Consider the following 13,337-nt stretch of genomic DNA (forward strand, 5'->3'; position numbering starts at 1 on the left):
CAAGAAGAGTGAAAGCAAGTCAGTAATTAATCCTTCATTTCTGGGAAGAAATGCTTATCCTTAAAGAAATGCTGATAGGGGGAGGCAACATCCCCATCCTTGAAGGCATCATTCTTGGTTTTGGGATATTGTAAATGTTTAAAGCAGATGTACAATGCATGCTCAACAGGCCACATCAGGCCTTTCTGGAAAAACAAGGTCAGGCCATATTAGTTTTAAAGCAAATGGCTTCCTCATATACTCCAATATATCCTATCGCTTTTCACTTATTCATCAATTTTTAATTCTATTTTCCCAGTGGGACAAACTAGCCTCACCTCCATCTTCTCGAAGTGGAGTAGGATACCCCCAAACCTTGGGTCCCCTGATATTAGTCCAGCTATTGCCCCCTTGCAGCTTCACACCTCTAGGAAGGACTTGAAGCTGTCAGCTGTAGGCCCCCTGAGAGCTGTCATGTGCCTTCTAACCTTGATTAGCATGGAGGATGAGGCCCTGCTGTGTGCTCACCAGTGTGATCCAGGGCAGGACCTGGGTGGCTGTTCAGAGTCCCAATTCATGGAAGACCGGGCTTGAGGACTGTGGCTCCTTTAGGGTGGGATGCTACATCTGGAGAAGTCCTAGCTTGGGGGAGGAGGGGATGACTGGAACATGAACCCATAAGTTAAACATACTTTATTCTCCCCGAGTACTCAACTGAGAAGTTAGTTAAAATATTATTTGTAAGGAAAACAAATGGTGATTATATTACGCAGTTGGATTCAAAATTTCACACTAATTTCTAAGTTAACATGGAAGAAGACAAATACATTTCATGCTTTATTCTCAGGGCTACATTCTGCCCTTGGCCTCCCCTATCAACCCTTGGCAGAGATGCCGTAGCTGACAAGTTCAAGAAGCTTTGCTCATGTGCTGACAGGACCACCATGCGAGGTAGGCAGGGCGGGGATTGTCTTCCCACTTTTATAGGTGAGGCTCAGAGCAGTTCAGGGATGAGCTTGGTATTTTCCACCCTGCATGCTCAAATGCGCATGCATGCACACATCTCCTGCTCTGGGCCAGGTGGCTGAGCCCCACACACTGCACCACTCAGGCTTTCTCTTGAGCCTCCAGGAGGCCAGGGTGGGAGATCAAAGGTGAGATGAGACAGGGAAGGCATCCCCACTCCCATGCTCTGCTTCTCACTCAGCTCAGGAAACAGCCTCTTCTCTCCTTGCCCTCCACAGGGGTGGGACAGAGCCCACTGTGTATCTGGCTGTCCCAAAACCCCCATGGCCCCCTACCCTGCCCTCACTTTGGAAAGTAGCCCTCCTATGCTTCCTGCTGGGACCCTGGCTGATATCAGGGGTCTAACCAAGCCACACAGCTAGAAATATCCTGTCCCTGCCTTCCAGATCCGGCTCCTGACATTTCAGCACAAGGCCTCTTAACTACCCAGCGGAATGCCTTCATTCTAGAATTGTTCACACCAGAGAGGGAAAGCAACAGTGTGAACAATTCCCCTCTTCCTCCTACGGATTAATCTCAACTGGTTTATAGTTGATTTTGGTTCGTGTGGTACAAGCCCCATCCCCACCCCACCCTAGTACCAGACACCTTGGCTAATTCTTTGCTGTTGCTGGAACTTGAGCGAGTTACTCTCCTCAACCCCACAAGGGGTCTCGTGGGGTGGGGACCTGGGAACTCACTTGGTCGGGGTGGGGAAGCTGGAAACAGGGCAGGCAGAGTTAGGTGCTTCAAAGATATCATTTCATTTCGTTTTCTAACATTCATCAAGTTGTATGCTTTGAGTCCAGTTTTAAAGATGTGGAAACTGAGACTCAGAGCATGTGAGGTTTTTTGACCAAGCCCCCCCACCCCCCTTAGTAAGTGGTACGGCCTCCTTTCTCCACGCTCACGTCTTTCAGTGTTCAAAATCAGGATGGTCTGCACTGAACACATGTGAAGGACTGAATCTTCAGGACAAAAGCCAGAACCCCCGGGTTTGTTTTAGAAGTTGTGCTGTGTTTCAACACAGGGGTTGCCTAACAGTATTTTGCTTGCAAAGAAGCGATGCCAGAACTTCTCTGCCTGGTTGAGAAACAGCATGCGGTTTACTCTATGCAAAACAGAAACACATTATGAAATGCCGCTAACCAGAGGCCAGGTGGCCAGGATTAGTTCCCAGCTCCAGGGGAGAGGCTGGAGGAGGGGGTCCTGGGAAACATCGCTTTAGGCCAAGCAGTTGCATGACCTTGGCCCAGAGGCACCTAAATTCTTTAGACTCTGAGGTCAGCTCGCAGACCCCCACAATGCTGAGTGGAGGACCCATGGCTCAGGGTTTCCAAAGAAAATATTGGCTATCTTTTGGGAAGCTTTGCCTTCAGAGAATGAGTGAGCAGGCACATGACAAGAAGAGAGGCGGCAGCTCGGAGGCAGACACTGTCTGGTCCTGCTGTCACTATATGTCCTTGGGCAAATCGCTTAGCCTCCCTCGGTCCTCACCTCCTCACCTGCAAAAGGCACAGCCAGCAATTCCTGCCTTCCCAGACATCAAGATGCCAGGATCCTCAAGAGTGTCTGGGAAGATCTGTACTACCTCAAGGTACACAAAGCCCACGGTCACAGCATCTGCTTTTACAAATTGGCTTAAAAAAAAAGCCATCCCCTTTACGAACTCATCAGCTAAAACGCAAGATGTTTTAGCCCTTGAGGTGGAGGAAAATTTGAAGAATCAGAAGCCTTGGATTCTAGCTCTCACTCTGCAGAACTCAAGAAACAACTTCGGACATAAGTTATGGCGTCTCTGTGCCTCAGTTTCTCCCTCTATCAAGTGAGGGGCATGAGTGAGGTCACCTTTGAGATAACCTTGGAGATGACTCTCCATTTCTCAAAGGCCCGGGGAGGCCTCACCCACCCTGCTGGCCTGCCTGCTGAGGGAAGCCAGCCTTCGAGCAACTTCTGGCCCGGGCTAGACTGATGGCAGAAGGGTCAGCCTGAACATCCTGGTGTTCCCTCCTCTGTCCTTTCCCCCATGGCTGAGCCAACCATAGACCATCTTAGAAATCACATCCCCTTCCGTGGGAACCCACTATTGCCCTTGACAATATCAATCTGCAGCCCTTCAACGTGAGCAATGGAAGAAGATATCACCATGTAGCAAGGGCCACTGGATCAAGCAAACCCCAGCTCCTGTTTGGTTTGCCCAGACTTGCTTTCCCAACGGGATGTTTGGCCTTTCCAGGGAAGTTGAGCTTTAAAGAGTGAGTAGTTAGGTACAAAAGTGAGGGAGCTGCTGTTCTAGGCAGAAGGAATAGCATGTTGGAGGAACCTCCGACGTGTGGTTGGTTCATTCACCTGAACAAATGGCCCCAAAGGTGTATCTTGAGTACACATTTACCAACAAGTGCTGCCCTCCCATCCCAGAGTAGGCACCCAATACAGTTGCCACAGATTCTAGAGGCACCATCTCCCTGTTCCTCAGCAAAACTTTTGGATAGAATTTTTACTCTCTATGAACAACAAATAATCCACTGTCCCAGAACCCGGCTATACCAAAGTGGGAAGACGGAGAGCCTTGGCATTCTGCTACGGATCAGCCCAGATAAAGAACCACACCATCCAGACTATCACCATAAATATGTTCTATAAGCTGAAGTGGGTATTGCAAGACACACTGTTAATGGAATTCCAGAGGCCCAAGACCAATCACATTATTTTTAAGACATGTGGAAGAGATGGTAAGACGTCAGGTACCCATTCCTGTCTTACTGTACTGCAGATCTAAAAGCCCTTGCTGCTAGAGTTCTAGGTGCAAACTAGGTCCCATCAATTAGATGCATTTCCTCATGGATCCAGATGCCAAAGGGCAGCATAGCCATTGTCCAGTAGCTTCTGCTATTGCTACCTACAAGCACGACCATAGAGACATTGGGTTTTTCTGAAAAGCATTTCAAGGGCCTCTCATCAGCTTTGTGGGTGTTGAAAGCTAGTTGCACTAAGAGGAGGGACTGCTTCCCAATCTCAGATCAAACTATTTAATAAGCCATTAACTCAGTGGTTCCAGGGGTGGTCTCCTGATTTCCCACCTGCCTGACCACGGCAGAGACGGCAGCTCCCCTGGTGAGCCAGTTCTGTAGAATTGTTCTGGGAGTCAGTCCCCGAGGCCTGTCCTAGAGCCTGCTCCAGTCCTCTGAATGTAAGTACCCAGCATGTGCCAAGGACCAACCTGCACACCACGACATCAAAAAAGAAGCTGATGTTCCAGGTGGAAAAACACATGGAAAGAGGTTAGAAGCCTCCTACTTCCTCTACTCTTCACTCCCTGACCCACACCCATTTCTGCCTATGGGAACCCACCTCACCTTTCAGAATTCAGCCAGATCTTACTTCCTTCAGGAAACCTTCCCTGATGGTGTGCTGGAAGCACTCTCTCCTCTCTGTGACTCCTACGACTTCATAGTTGTTCTCTCCCATAGTAGATAGGACATACATCTGGTATTGTAGCTATTTGTGTGCAGTTATCCTTTCTCTTAAAATTCTAATCTCCTTGAGGCAGGGACTTTGTCATTTTTTTTTTTTTTTTGATCTCTCCCAACACTTGACCTAATGTTGGCTACCTGGAATAATCCCAATAAGCACTATGACTGATTGATACTCATTGAGGAGAAAAGACGTGGACAAAAGCCACTGGAGAACAGCACATGGCAGTGTATGTAACTGCTGGATCAAGTGCTCCCAACTAAAAGTGGCAGGTCCCTCCTCATTCCAAGCAGCGAGGTGACTAGCCTTCCTCCACACTCCCATCCTCACCCCCACCCAACCCACAAGAAAGAAGTATATTCTTTGAGTAAATTGAACCATAGGGGTGTCAGACTCCAGGATACTAAGAGCAGTATAACTTCAGGGCCAAAGACAAAAGAAATAAATCTTAATCTGATCCAGACAAAATTCTGTTCCCAGAATTTTCTTGGCTGGGTCTATATCACCTCCACCACAAGAAGTCTGAGGGCTTGTGAGAAATTCAACACAAATCCCCGAGAAAACATCTCCAGGTTTGGGGATCCTCCTATGGAAAGGCCAACCGATCATCTGGTCCCCCTAATGAAGCCCCAGTCCACAAGGCCTGCACAGGACACAAGGCTTCTGATTACCATCTCATGCCTCGTTCCTAATATGAATGGACAGTGCTGAATCACCAGACAGCTCAGGAAGGTGCCCAACATGAAAGAGAGGAAACAAAAGAGACAAACAAATCCACAGAAAATTGAAGGGCGATGAAACAGGGAACAGGAAACAAAACCCTAGAATGTCCTTGGAGAAATAAGGGAAGATATTGCACCCACCCTCCAGGTATACATTTTAAGAATAAGATGTTAAAATAAAGGAATAGTCAGAGAACAAGAAAGCTTTCCTGGGAAACTGCAAAAATTTATCCAATGGCCAAACTGGTGGACACAGTCCACACAAGACCTCCCTCACTTCTGATACCAATTGCAAGTCTGAGAGATTCCCAAAACCATTCTCAGGTTCTATAATTTGCTAGAAGGACTCAGAACTCACTGAAAGCTATTATACTCACAGTTGCAGTTTATTACAGGTAAAAGCTACAGGTTAACATCAGCCAAGAGAAGAAGTGCATCGGGCACAGCCCAGGAAAAGTGCAAAACACAGAGATTCTGTCATCCTCTCCCCGTGGAGTCAGGGCGCATTACTTTCCCGTGATATATGTGATGGCAGGCATGAAGTATTGCCAACCAGGGACGCTCACCTGAGCCTCGCTGTCCAGAGTTTTTATTGGTGTTTCCAGAGTTTTATCCATCATGTAGGTATATTAGTTCACGTGGCTGATTGCAGGCTCCAGTCTCTAGTCCCTCCAGGTAAGACACAGAGCCTCAGCAGGAAGCTGCTGTCTTTCTGGTGTGGCCAGTCCCCACACTGAGACTACTGAGTGTACCATCCCCACACGAAATCACACTGCTGGTTCTAGATATGAAAGGACTCAGAACATTTAGCTCCCATGCACCCTTCTGAAAAAACCACTGGAATTTGTGCTCCTGCAGAACCAGGGAATAAACCAAAAAGTAAGAAGACATATTGTGATAGATTGAAACAAATAAAAAAGAAAGCCACAAATCCTTTGCAGCTCCTTCTGTTTCCCCACTCCTGAAACCAGGCTGGCCTTGTGACTTGTTTTAACCAATAAAATGTGGCAAAAAGACAATTTACATAGTTCTCGGGAGGCCTTGCAGCTTCTCTTCTCGCCCTGGGAACTCTCCCCTCACCCTGTGAACAGGCCCAGGGTGGCCTGCCGGAGCACGAGGGGCCATGTAGAGACAGGAGCCTCAGCTGAGCCACGCCAGACTGGAAGAATCACCCAGCTAACCCAGAAAATCATAAGAAATAATCAAAATCATTGTTGTTTGGGTCACTTAGTATCAAGGTGGTTTGTTACCCGGTGAAAGCTAGTGGATAAACAGGTGACCCGGCAAATAGGGGGCTTATCTCAAGAAAGCGGCAAAGAAAAGAATTCCTGTGATGACATCTTGGCCTGCCCCTAACATTGCAGGGCCCAGGACAAAACCACAGATGGAGGCCTACGTACTTTAAATCTAAACCTTTAAAAGATATGACTCAGGCAACAAACAGGGCAATGAAATATGTGTACTCCTACCTTAGCAAATTCACCAACATGCCAACCTGGAAGAAGGAGGGATTCTGGACTCCCACTAGGAGCTCTAGGCAGGAATGTGGAGACCTGAGGAGAGCCCATCCCCTCCTCCTCTCACCCCGGGCCCTGTCCAGCACCTCAAGGGACCTCACATGCAAAGATGGACCCCATAGCACACCGATCAAGAAGCTCTGTTCACTCTCTAGCTCAGCATCCCCCAACCCCAATAGATGCCCTGGCCATTCCTCAGGCCAAAGAGTATACACACACACACAGCAAAGTCCACACTCAGGGTAACAGAGCAGAGAAGAGGCCCCCACAGGCCCTGGAAACAGACTCAGGGCAATGTGATCAGGGAATTCCAGGATCCGAGGTACCCAGAGTGTGGTCTGGAAAGAGGGACATGGGTTCTGGCCGGCCCCATTACCTCACAGACTCCTCACTCTGCCTGAAGGAGGGATTTCAAAAGCACAGACCTTGGGGCAGGGGTCCCTCCTGCCTTGGTCTGAGGATGGCACTGATGATGGTGCCGTAGACTAGAAAGCAACCGGCCCAGACGGGGCGGGAGGGGAGAAGAAGCTGAGCGCGTTCCTCAGCTCCGCTGGGGCCGCCAGAGCACAACACCACAGGTGCGGGGCTCGAACAGCAGGGATTTCTTCTCTCACGGTTCTCGAGGCTGGAAAGTCTAAGATCAAGGTTCCATCAGGCTTAGTTTCTGGTGAGAACCCTCTGCCAGGCTTGGGGTTATTTAACCTTAATTACCTCCTAGAAGCCCTATCTCCAAATACAGTCACATTGGGAATTAGCGTTTCCAAATTAGGCTTCCACCCTATGAATGAGGGGGGGACACAATTCAGTCCACAACAGTGACCCAGGAAGCACCGCCTGCTGCCTGAAACCAGCGGGGCAGCTTGGCTCGTGCCATCTGTTGGGGGTGGTTCCAAACCAGGCACGGCCAGAGCAGAGCCATGTCAACCAAACACTGCATCGTTTCAAACACAGAACAGCCTGCTGATAAGGAGGGTCTATGTGGAACTGGCCGTCTGATGCCACAGCGCTCCTTGAGGTTTCCCAGCGCCCCCAGGCAGACAGGCACAAGGGGAAAACCCCCTGCACTCTGCTTCCAGGACAGCGGGCCGGGCAGGGCTCTCAGGACCATCACTCCAGACGTTCATCCCACCTCAGGGCCTGGGCCTCTCACTGCCTTCTTTTCTCTGCCAGGCTGTTGGAGCAGCGGCCTCCTAGCGAGGTCCTATGGGAACTTCCCCGAGCTGCTGTAGCTGGAGTGAGCCCTAGAGGAAGGGTGGTTCCAAGTCCTGTAACTGACTCGGAGTCAGCATCTTCGAGCTGGAACAGCCCTTCAAAATCACCTAGTCAGGAGGTTGACCCGGTGGCACAGTGGTTAAGTTCCTACATTCGGCTTCGGTGACCTGGAGTTCATGGTTTGGATCCTGGGTGCAGAACTACCCACCACTTGGCAAGCCATGCTGTGGCAGGCGTCCCACATATAAAGTAGAGGAAGATGGGCATGGATGTTAGCTCAGGGCCAGTCTTCCTCAGCAAAAAGAGGAGGATTGGCAGCAGTTAGCTCAGGGCTAATCTTCCTAAAAAAAAAAAAAAATCACCTAGTCACGATATCTTCCCCTCCCATTTCCCACGTGAAATAATGGCACAAGCTCCTAACTCCTAGCAAGCAAGGAGTTGTGATAAAAGCTGGTAGTTGTGCTCGAGGCCTTTGAAAGGCCTGGGATGGCCAGTAGTCACTGAATCGTGCTGGCATGACAAGGAGGCAGGACACTGAGTAGCGGGGCACATGAGGGCTGGACATGAAAATGCCAAATAACGCAAGGGTCTGAGACCTCACCTCAAAGTCTCAATTTTTTACAACGAAAAGAGTTTTGTTGCTTTTTAAAATTATGTAAATAATACACACTGAAAAGCTTTCAAGCTACATAAAATTAAAAGGGAGAAAGTAAAACTTTGCCATCTACATAGAAACATCATTAACTTTTTAGTGACCATCTTTTATGTATCTGCAGATGAACGCACACACACATATATAAAATTTTACATAGAATACATGCTTTTGTTTTTGTGCATGCCTTTCATAAACATAGTCTCCTCACTTGCTGCTTGTCTGCACCCACTTCCCCAGCAACTTCCCGGAGCTGGTGTGCCTCCCTGCTTCCCTTCCCCGGAGCTCACTCATCTATGACAAATATAAGCAGGGATTTGGGATCATTGTATTACAAAAAAGGTGCATATTATATACCTTTCTCTGCATCTTGCTTCTATCACTTAAGATTACATCATCCTGGTGATTCATTTTATGTGTCAACTTGGCAGGCTACAGGGCGCCCAGAGAGTTGGTCAAACATTAGTCAAGGTGTTTCTGTGAGGGTGTCTTTGGATGAGATTGAGATTTAAATCAGTGGATTTGAGTAAAGCAGATTGCCCTCCATAACATGGGTGGGCCTCATCCCATTAGTTGAAGGCCTGATTGAAACAAAAAATCTAGGCTTCCCAAGCAAGAGAGAATTCTCCAGTGACCTGCCCTCAGACATTGCTGGCACCCCTGGCTCTCTGGTCTGCAGCCTGCCAGCCCACACTGCAGATTGGGACTTGCCAGTCTTCATAATGGCTTGAGCCAATTCCTTACAATAAAGCTCTTTACATATGCACATCCCATTGGCTCTGTTTCTCTGGAGAACCCTGACTAATACAACCATTTTAACCATAGAGTTACCATATGACACAGCAATTTCACTCTCTGGTATGTAACCAAGATAAATGAAAATATATGTCCACACAAAAACTTGCACACAAGTTTTCACATCAGCATTATTGGTAATAGTCAAAATTTGCAAATAATGCAAATTTCCCTCAGTAAATGAGTAGATAAATAAAATACGACATATCTAAACAATGTAATATTATTCAGCAAACAAAGGAATGAAGTATTGAGACATGCTACAACATGGATGATCCTTGAAAATGCTATGCTCAGTGAAAGAAGCCAGACACACAAAGGACCCATGTTGCATGATTTTGCTTACATGAAATGTCCAGAATAAGCAAATCTGTAGTGACAGAAAGTAGATTAGTGGTTGCCTAGAGCTGGCGGCATAGGGAGTGGTGGCTAAAGAGTATGAGGTCTTATTGGGTTGATGGAAATGTTTTAAAATTAGATAGTGATGATGACTGCACAATTTTGTGAATGTACTAAAAAGCCGTGGTCTTAATACATGATGGCACTCAGAAAGGTTAGCATCCCGCTTGTGATACTCCTGCCAAAGATGTATGACCTGCGTCTAATCGTGAGGAAACATCACACAACCCAAATTAGGGGCATCTTACAAAATAGCTGACCTGTCCTCTTTAAAAAGATCAAGATCAAGAGAAATAATGAAGGACTGAGGAAGTATCCCAGACTGAAGAAGATTGAGGAGATAAGGCCAGTAAATGCAATGTGGATCCTGAATTGGGTTGATCCTGAACTGTATTCTAGAGACCTAATATTTCTTTTTTCCGAAAAGGACATCAGTGGTACAATCAGTACAATAATAGCATTATAACAATTTTCATTTCCTGACTTTGCTATTTGCACTATGTAAAAGAAAGTCCTCATTTTTAAGAAGCACATAGCTCAATATTTAGGCAAAAAGAAGAATCATAAAAAATTATCTACATCTACCCAGAGAAAGAGAGAGACAGAAATTAAATGTGGTAAAAAAATTAACAAATGCGGAATCTGAGTGAAGGGGAATACAGGAATTCCTTGCGTTACTTTCGCAACTTTCCAGAAGGTCTGAAATTATTTCCAAAGAAAAAGGGAAAAAACGCACACGTCATGACAATCTTTCCTAGTCACTAGCATAAGTCTAACTCATGCTTTCAATGGCTTCATAATAGTCCTCTAGCTGGATGTACGAAGTGTATTTAAACATTCTCCAACTGATGAGTATTGGCCTCGTGTCCAGTTTTGTGCAGAACAATTTATATGCATAAATCCTTCCGTGTCGGTGCTTTGATTTCTCTAGGTTAGAGCCCAAGAGTAAGATTCCTGGGAAGAAGCATGGGTCATATTTTTTATTATAGCAGTTATTACTGCGTTGCTGTCTCCAAATGCTACACAATTCATTTTTCCACCAATAGTACATAAGATCTTTCCTCCAATTCTCGTTAATAATGGGTATCACTTCTTAACTTTGGAAATCATGTTATTCTAATTTGCATTTCTCTCACTACTAACAAAGTTCTACATCCTTCTATATATTTAACAGCCTTCTTATTTGCTTTCCTATGAAATACTTATTCACATGTCTTGCCCATTTTTCTACTTGTTTACTATTTTTTCCTTAAATTTAAAAGCATTTTTAGTAGTATTTCAACATGCATTGAAAATTGAAAATACCTCCGCTTTTTACCGTTACTCTGTTGACTTCATTTGTAGTATAACTTGTCATTCAGAAAATTTTATAAAATCAAATACATCTGTCTTTTCTAACATACCTTCCAGATGTATTATCTTGGCTTAAAAGTTTTCCCCCATCCTAACGGGACAACACAGTTGCTTAAATTCTCTTTCATGATTTCTTATTTAATTATTTTTATATTTAGCATTTAATTTATCTGTAATTTCTTGTTGAATATGGAATCAGGAAGGAGTATAACTTTACTTTCTTTCAATGAGGGTTAGTGGTGCCAGCAACATGTAATAAGTAAACCACAGTTGACCCCAGAAGGACAGTGTGGCATGGTGGTTAGATGCCAAACTGCCGGATTTGGCAGCTACCTCTGCCACATGCTAGCTGTGTGACCTTGGGCAAATCGCTGAACCTCTCTGTCCCTCACTTCTCTCCTTTGTAAAATGGAAATACAGTAGAAGTAGTAGTATAGGGTTGTTGTGACAATTCACTGAGCTAAGACAAGTGCTTAGCACGGTTCCTAGACCGTGGTTACAGTGAGGTTTAGTACTAGTATCTTTCAGCTGCAAGACCTCTTTCTCTGCAAGTCCACGGATAGAGGGGTCTCAGTGACTCATCCCTTCCAGAGGGGCCTCCAGGGGCAGGGAGACAGTGGGCCCTCCATGGAGACTCTCACAGCCACCACTGCCCCTCCAGGAGACCCAGCTCTCCACCCACAAACGCTCTCTCCTCGCCCCAGGCCCTTAACTCTAGTCCCCAGACTCTCATCCTGCCCAGTGGGGCAAAATCCTTTGGAACCAAGGCCTGGCCGGCCCTCCCAGCCCCTCCTGCCAGCCAGCCCCACTGCTGCTCGGCTTAGGAGAGGAAGTAGGTGGTTGGTGGGAAGGGCATTGGGGTCATCTTCCAATTCCTCCTTTCTTCCAAACCTCCACTCTCTTCTGGTAACAGAGGCCAACAGGCCAGGCAACCGGCAGGCTGGCTGAGTCATCTGAGGCCTTAGAACTTGGCATGCATCTTCTTTGTGTTAGTGGATGAGGCCGTGTGGGTGTGTATGAGGTGAGTGTGCACCTACACACATGCTCTCTGGTGGGCAACAAACCTTGGGACTGCTCTTTGAACCTTATGAAAAAATCAGTTTATGGTATTAAGGTTAGGAATGAGCCAAATATAGTCCTTATATATATTTATTAAGGTAAAACAGTAACATGGGGTCGGGGACACAGCAGTCTCCTTTCCCTGACCCCCTCTTTCCAGATAAAGGACTTCTCCCCTAGAAACAGTCCTGCCACCTACCCTCTGCTGCGACGCAAGAGGAGATGAGCGACAGGGAGGGAGGCACCATTGGCGCGCAGCCCTCACTGGGTAGAGAGAATCTGAGAAAGGGCCATGAACACTAGAAATCTATGTTTCTACCTTTTCACCCAAATTCACTTCCAGAAAGTTATCCTGGGTAACTGTCCTCTCTGCAGATCCTAACTTATTCTCAGATCCCCAGAGCAGGAAGACGAGGATGGTGTTATTCTTCCTAAAGCCACGTTCCCACGCAGAGTTGGGGGATAAAATGAACCACGGAAGGGAAGGGGGCCCGGTGCGTCCGTCTCCTGCCTCTGCCCAGCCTGCCCACTCATGGTGCCCGACAGGCTGGAGAGACGCCCCCACCCTCGCCAGCTGTGCCTCACAAGCTCAGAGCGAGCCTGGCTGTTCTCATCTCTGACCGTCCCCCGCAGTTCCCTAACACCGGCATTGGACTCAGGCAAGCACATTTTGTAAGCCACTCAAGCGTGGAGAAAGCCTGGGATCGACTGGCTTCCTAAGTGCACGCTGCTCCAACAGCCCAGATCGGCGTTACTCTCTTCTAGAGAATGTCCACGGGAAGACAAGGACTTCTGCCCTGATGCTCGGCTGCAGGTTCTCGTCTCTACCACCTGGACACGTTGGGACCTGGCTGCTGGGAGTTGTTGGGGTACGTGTGACCCGTTGATCCTTTCCACATTTCCTTCCTGGTCACTGAGTCTGGACTCAAGCCTGAGTGATCGTGGCGAGGGTCAACAGAGAAAGGACCCGTCTGTCTCCCGCAGCCCACAGACACCACGCAATCCTGCCTTTTTAACTGCCCAGGTAAACAATTCCCTGTGAGGCGCAAACTGTCCCACTAGTGGGAACAGCTAAAGCGGGGGAGGGCTCCACCACCGACACCACTCCCGCTTCAGCTTGCCGATCCGGCTTCTCCTTGCACTCTGCTGGATCGAAGCTAGGGGCTTCTT

The sequence above is a fragment of the Equus przewalskii genome, chromosome 14, assembly GCF_037783145.1.
Source record: "Equus przewalskii isolate Varuska chromosome 14, EquPr2, whole genome shotgun sequence".
NCBI classification, from domain to species: Eukaryota; Metazoa; Chordata; class Mammalia; order Perissodactyla; family Equidae; genus Equus; species Equus przewalskii.